The sequence below is a fragment of the Eumetopias jubatus genome, unplaced genomic scaffold (genome assembly GCF_037043125.1).
Source record: "Eumetopias jubatus isolate StellerSeaLion01/CBP00866 unplaced genomic scaffold, mEumJub1_p1.0 scaffold_11, whole genome shotgun sequence".
Lineage (NCBI taxonomy): Eukaryota > Metazoa > Chordata > Mammalia > Carnivora > Otariidae > Eumetopias > Eumetopias jubatus.
In genome coordinates, this window is record NW_028274817.1 from 95,032,324 (window position 1) to 95,039,811 (window position 7,488).

The following is a 7,488-nucleotide window of genomic DNA, read 5'->3' on the forward strand; positions in this document are numbered from 1 at the left end:
ATTCTTTCTTTATTATTTTTAAGTTTATATATATATTATATATATTTTACTTTTGGTTTCCTTTCATTGTATTTTATTTTATTTTTGTATATATATAAGTTTTTTGTCCTTCCTATTTTGGGATCTGGTTTCTTTTAACTAGCAGACCAAAACACATCCAGGATCTAGTTTTTTGTTTTGTTCTGTTTTGTTTGTTGCTTGATTTTTTTTATTTTGTTTTGTTTTTTCTTTTTCTTTTTTTTCTGTTGTTGTTATTGTTGTCTTTTTCTTCTATTCTCTTCTGGACAAAATGACGAGATGGAGAAATTCATCCCAAAAGAACGAACAGGAAGTAGTACTCACTGCCAGGGATTTAATCAATAAGGATATAAGTAAGATGTCTGAACTAGAATTTAAAACAATGATTATAAAGATACTAGCTGGGCTTGAAAAAAGCATAGAAGACACTAGAGAATCCCCTTCTGGAGAAATAAAAGAACTAAAATCTAGTCAGGCCAAAATTAAAATGCTCTTACTGAGATGCAGTCCCAAATAGAAGCTCTAAAAGCAAGGATAAATGAGACAGAAGAGTCAGTAATAGAGAATATAAAATGATGGAAAATAAGGAAGCTGAAAAGAAGAGAGAAAGACAATTACTGGATCACGAAGGGAGACTTTGAGAACTCAGCAATTCCATAAAGTGAAATAATATCCAGATAATAGGGGTCCCAGAAGATGAAGAGAGGAAGAGATGAGCAGAAGGTTTATTTGAACAAATTATAGCTGAGAGCTTCCCTAATCTGGGGAAGGAAACAGGCATTCAGGTCCAGGAGGCACAGAGATCCCCCTTCAAAATCAATAAAAATATGGCAACACCTTGACATATAATAGTGAAGCTTACACATTTCAAAGATAAAGAGAAAATCTTGAAAGCAGCTCAGGACAACAGGTTCTTAACTGACAAGGGTAGACACATAAGGCTGGCAGCCAACTTGTCCACAGAGACCGGGCAGGCCAGAAAGGACTGGAATGATACATTCAATGTGCTAAATGGGAAGAATATGCAGCCAAGAATACTTTATCCAGCAAGGCTGTCATTCAGAATAGGAGAGATAAAGAGTTTCCAGGACAAACAAAAACTAAAGGATTATAACAATTCTTTTTTTAAAAAAGATTTATTTATTTATTTTAGAGAAAGAGTGCATGCACATGAGTGGGGCGAGGGGCAGAGGGAGAGGAAGAGGGAGAGAAGCAGACTCCCTGCGAAGTGTGGAGCCCGCCCTTAAGATTATAACAATTATCAGTAATTAACTAAACAAGAAGGTAGAAAATTAGTAAATATATATAAGACCTGATCAAATCTATCAACAAATTTGACCTAATTGACATTTATAGGCTACTCCCCCCCAATAGCAGAATGCATATTCTTTTCCAATGTGCCTGGAACATTCACTAAGATAGACTATATGCTAATGCATGAAAGGAATCTCAATTAATTTTGAAAAATATTAAATCATACACATATTCTCTGACTACAATGGAATTAAACTGAAGTCAACAACAAAAAGCTATCTGCAGTCCTCCAGAATTGGAAAGTTAAATAGCACACTTATAAATAAGCCATGGCTCAGAGAAAAATTTGCAGGGAAATTAGAAACTCTTTTGAACTCAATGACCAGCAACACACAAATATAAAAAATAATGTATAAAAATCTGTGGGGCACAACTAAAGCAGTGTTTAGAGGGAAATTTATAGCTATAAACAATAAAGAAAAGTAATGAAACAAAACACTGGTTCTTTTAAAAATCAATCAAATTGATAAATCTCTAGATTAGACTGTTCAAGTAAAAGAGGAAAAAAACAGAAATTATCAATATCAGGAATGAGAGATAGTATTATTACAGACCATATACTCTTTTACTGTATAATCAGGGAATATTACAATTCTATGCCAAAATATTTTATAAATTTAGATGAAATGGATAAATTCCTTGAAAGACAAAATTACTCAAACACAAGAAATATAAAATCTGAATAGATGTATATCGAATTTGTTATTAAATTCCTTTCCACTAAGAAAATGCCAAGGATAATTTTCTTCACTGATGAATCCTATCACACATTTAAATAAGAATAATAATTCTGTGCAAAGTCATTCAGAAAATATAGGAAATGCGACCACTTCCTAATTCACTTTATGAGTCCCACATTACCATGGTACTAAAACCAAGCAAAGTCATTATAGGAAGGAAAAATACTACAGAAAAAATCCCTCATGGACATTCAAGGAAAAATCCTTAACACTGTACATCAAATCCATCAATATATAACAAAGAATAATACAGTATGAACATTTATGGTTTAACCCAGGAATGCTAGATTGATAGAACATTCAATAATCAATCAGATTAATTCAGGATAATAACAGAGTAATGGAGAAAAATGAGACCATCTCAATAGATACATAAAAGCATTTCACATAATTTAATATATATTTACAATAAAAACTTTCAGCAAACAGAAAATAGAAGGCACCACCATAAACTTGGTAAACAGCTACACAAGCTAACATTATTATTATTTTTTTTTTTAAATTGCTACCAAGTTTACTATGTTTTTCACAATATAGTGCTTCAGGACTTTTTAATGTAAATAAATATTTTTGGTTAACTAATTTTCCAAAATAATGATACAAATTTAGCATTCTTCTTGGAATGGAAAATTTGCTTTGAGATTACTTCATTCTTTTTCTCTTTTTCAAAAATGCATCTCATAGTGCCAGCTGCTTTTCTCGGAAGGAACCCTTGTTTTTTGACCGGACATTATGGCTATATCGCATCATCATAAAGTTCTTCTGTTTTTTCTTCTCTTTATTTGTGGAACTGGAAAATGGGTTCATTTTGGTTTTCTTCCTCACAAATTCTTTCCGGTCTGTCTTTCTGGCCATTGCCGTTGCTAGTCTTGTCTCCTTGTCAGACTTTGGCTTCTTAAGAAGGCGTTCAATGTCCCGAAGAGAAAGTAACTCACCCCTGGGATCCTCATCACTATCGATTTCAATATATTTCCTCTTTTGGGCTTTCCCTGGGGCAGCGTCGAGTTCTTTCGTCATTTGGCCCATGCAGTCTGGAGTCTTCCTGAGTTAAAACTCGGCTCATGCTAATGGCTGCAGCTTTGGCTTTCCGCTCCTCCATGGGCATGCTGTTGAGCTTCTTGGATATTTCTTGGCTGTTCTTCATCTGAAGAGTGGCGCACATTAACCCACTCACCATCGGCATCTGCCTCCTCACTGAGACTGGTACTTTCCCACCCATCTTCATCGTTTTCAGCATCCTCTTCTTTTTCAAATGGAATGTAATCTTTAGCATCTAATTCTCCATATTCTTGCACTCTTGCTTCTATGGAGGCCTCTGTAGGCTTACCCCAGAATTTCTTCTGCAACGTCTTAGGATTCAGTGTTTGGAAGAGCTGAATCAAAGTTCTAGCAGACATCATCACATTCTTATCTCTGTGTGTTTTATACTGAGCCAGGTCTTGGAGAAGTTCTTCAGTCATGGCTAGAGGACATCGAGCTGTTAGCTCTTTTATAGCATTGATTCCTACTGTCATGACCTCCCCAGAGTTCTTGTTGGTGACAAAATTGTTGGCCACAGTCATGAGCACTGACTGAATGATCTCTGGGGGTTCTAAGTGATGAGATGTTTGGGCAGCAAACAGAAGGATCTTTGTTACTTCTCTTTGGTGGGGCTGCAGAAACCTTTGCACAAATGGATAGAAGTTAAAGAGAGAAAGCTCGTGAATTCCCACTAATCTGGAGATGAGGTTCATGAGCATCATTTTCACCTCCAACCTCTCTGTAGAGCTCTCTAGCTGCTTTAGTAGATTTTCTGCAAAATCTTGGGGATCATGAATCAAATGAATAACTGAAAAGTTAAAGACCTCTGGTTTTTTCTTCTTTTTTTGTTTCTTGAGCACTTTCATAGCCTTTTCCAACCTTTTCTTGTGTTTGGAGCTTTTCTTCCCTGTGGCATATTGCACTAGCAGGTCTCTTGCTGTTGGTCCTTTATCCTCAGATTCTGAGTCGCTGTCCTGTTTCTCCTCTTCATCTTTCCCAAGGAAAAATGTCAAAGCAGCAACTAATATCTTGGTAACCTTGGAGAAACATGCAGTTGTGATCCCATTGACAGTTTTGGCATCATTCCAGATGTTTCTTCTGTAGAGTTCAATCATCACATCCAAAGATACCTTGGCTGCAGTTGCATTGCTGTCTCTTAACATGGTGTACATGAAATTCTGCAACACTATATTCACTTTATTGTTCTTGTGTTTTGCATTTATATTCTTGATAACAGTGACAATATGTGTGTATAAAGTCTTTCGCAGAAGCTTATCACGGCAACACAGAAGTTCAAAGAAGAGTTCTAGCAAATTTGATGGATTGATGAGATTCTTATTTCTCAGCAAGATCAAAGTTTTGCAAAATGTCATTCGAAGATCTGGATCCAAGACAGCGTGATTGTAGGAGAGAAGATCTTTCAGCTCTTGAGGAAAAATACTTAAATGTTCTGGATAGCAGTGACCAATCTGTGCCATAAACATCACCAGCTCTGCCAGTTCTCTGCTAGGTTTGTTTGGTTGTAATTTGAAAATCTCCACATTGGATTTGTAGTGATTATACTGCTGTAGAAACTCCTCGACGTAGGCTGGCAGATCCCACTTGATCAGATTCTGTAACTGCGGCAGGTTGCTGGGCAGCTTGTTATTGTTTCTGTTAGACATGTTGGCTGCTGACTGGCTCCGCAGGGAACAGTTTTAAGAAACCCCACACCGCCGGCAACCACCAACCGTGTCGGCTGCGTGTGTTAACATTATTTTTAACGGTGAAATATTGGGTACTTTCCCCCTAAGACCAGAAACAAGGAAAGCAAGCCTGCTCTCATCACTTCTAATCTATATTTTTAGGAGATACTAACCAGCTAAACAAGGTAGCAGAAAGGGGGAAAAGATATCCAGATTGGAAAGAAAGAAGTTAAACTCTCTTTATTGACAGACAACATGATTTATGTATAATGCTAAGGAATTAGTTCTAATAGCTACTAAATTATATCTACAAACAAAAGATTTCAGTATACGAGATCAATACACAAAATCAATTGTATTCTATGCTAGTAAACAATGAACAGTTGGAAAATTAAAAAATGGAAAAGTTATCACTTAAAATTGTATTAAGAATATTAAATAATTTGGGATAAATTTTACAAAGTATATATAAGTCCTATATACTAAAAATTATAAAACTCTGCTTAGTGAAATTAAAGAAGACTAAATAGATGGAGAGATATAGGATAAACAGATTGGAAGACTAAATATTATTTAAATGACAATCCTTCCTAAATTGGTCTATATATTCAACATAGTTTCAATCAAAATCTCAGCAGGACTTTCCAAAGAAATTGATAACTTAATTCTAATATTTATATGGAAATTCAAAGGTCTCAGGGTAGCCAAAACAATTTTGAAAAAAAAAAAAAAGCAAAGATGGAGGACCCACACTGCTTTACTTCAATACTTGCATGAAAGGAAAATGAAAGCAACAATAATCAAAACATTGTAGTATTTGATGGTGTAAGAATATACATTTAGATGAATGGAACAGGCTAGACCCACATACATATGGTTGGTTGGGTTTCAATGTCAATTCAGTGGGGAAAGGATAATCTTTTCATCAAAAGTTCTAGAACAATTGTCTATCAATATCAATAAAGATGAACCTCAACCCTTAACTCATCATATAAACAAAAATTAACTAAAAGTAGATTTTAAAACTACTCATAAAATGTAAGCTATAAAACTTCTAGAAGAAAGTATAGCAGAAAATCTTTGCAAACATGGAGTAAACAAAAATTTCTTACATAGGACACAAAACCCACAAACAGTAAAAGAAAATTTGACAGTTGGTCAAATGGATTTTAATTAAATTAAAAGACAAGTTACAGACCGGAAAAGAATATTTATAATACATATATAGGACAAAGGACTTATGTGATGGTTAATTTTGTGTCGACTCGATAGGGCCAAGGAGCACCCAAGTATTTGGTCAAACATTCTGAATGTGTTTGTGAGGGTACTTCTGGATAAGCTGAACATTGACAGACCAAGTAAAGCAGGTTCCTGCTCCCCCTCCTCCCCGCCAATGTGGGTAAGCTTCACCCATTCAGTTGAAAGCCTGAATAGAACAAAAGGGCTGACCCTACGTTGAGTAAGGGTGAAGTTTTCTTGCTTTTGAATTCAAACTGAAACATTGGCTCTTCCTGGACATTAAGCCTGCTGGCCCTCTGACTGGAACTATATCATTGGCTCTCCTGGGTCTCCAGTTTGCCAACTGCAGACCTTGGGACTTGCCAGTCTCCATAATTTCATGAGCCAAACGTTACAATAACTAAATAAATATAAATACAAATACAAATATAAGTATACATACAGACATACCTCATTTTATTGTGCTTTGTTTTATTGTGCTTCACAGATAATTGTGTTTTTTACAACTGGAAGTTTGTGGCAATCCTTCATGGAGCAAGTCTATTGGTACCATTTTTTCCAATAGCATTTGCTCATTTTGTGTCTCCATGTCACATTTTTGGTAATTCTCATATTTCAAACTTGTTCATTACTGTTGAATTTGTTATGGTGATCTGTGGTCAGTGATCTTTGATGTTACTGTTGTAATTGTTTTGGGGCACCATGAACGATATAAGATGGAGAACTTAATCAATAAATGTGTGTTCTGACTGCTCCACGGACTGGCAGTTCTCCCATCTCTCTTCTTCTCCATGGCCTCCCTATTCCCTAAGACACAATAGCATTGAAATTGGGCCAAATATAAAAAAGAATGAAATCTTTCCATTTGCAACGATGCGGATGGAGCTGGAGAGTATTATGCTAAAGTGAAAGTCAGAGAAAGACAAATTTAACTCATGATTTTACTCATGTGGAATTTAAGAAACAAAACAAACAAACATTAGAGGGAAAAAAAGAGAGGAAAACCAAAAACCAGGATCTTAACTGTAGAGAACAAACTGATGGTTACCAGAGGGGAGGTAGGTGGGGATATGGGTTAAATAGGTGATGGGGATTAAGGAGTGCACTTGTTGTGATAAGCACCAAGTGTTTTATGTATAAGTGATGAATCACTAAATTCTACACCTGAAACTAATATTACACTGTATGTTAACTAACTGGAATTTAAGTAAAAACTCGGAAGAAAAAAAGGAAATTGGGCCAATTAATAACCCTACAATAGCCATTAAGTGTTCAACTGAAGGAAGAGTCATACATTTCTCTCTCTAAACCAAAAGCTAGAAATAATGATTAAGTTTAGTGAGGAAGGCCTGCCAAAAGCCAAGACAGGCCAAAAGCTAGGCCTTTTGTGCCAAACAGTTAGTCAAGATGTGAATGCAAAGGGAAAATGCTTGAAAAATTAAAAGTGCTCCTCCAGTGAATACATGAATAAG

General features: G+C 35.6%; 1 pseudogene; it reads right to left on the minus strand.

The window, feature by feature from the left end:
• Positions 1-2,714: 2,714 nt before the first annotated feature.
• Positions 2,715-4,756, minus strand: LOC114202748 (protein SDA1 homolog pseudogene; annotated as a pseudogene).
• Between the last annotated feature and the right edge of the window lie 2,732 nt (positions 4,757-7,488).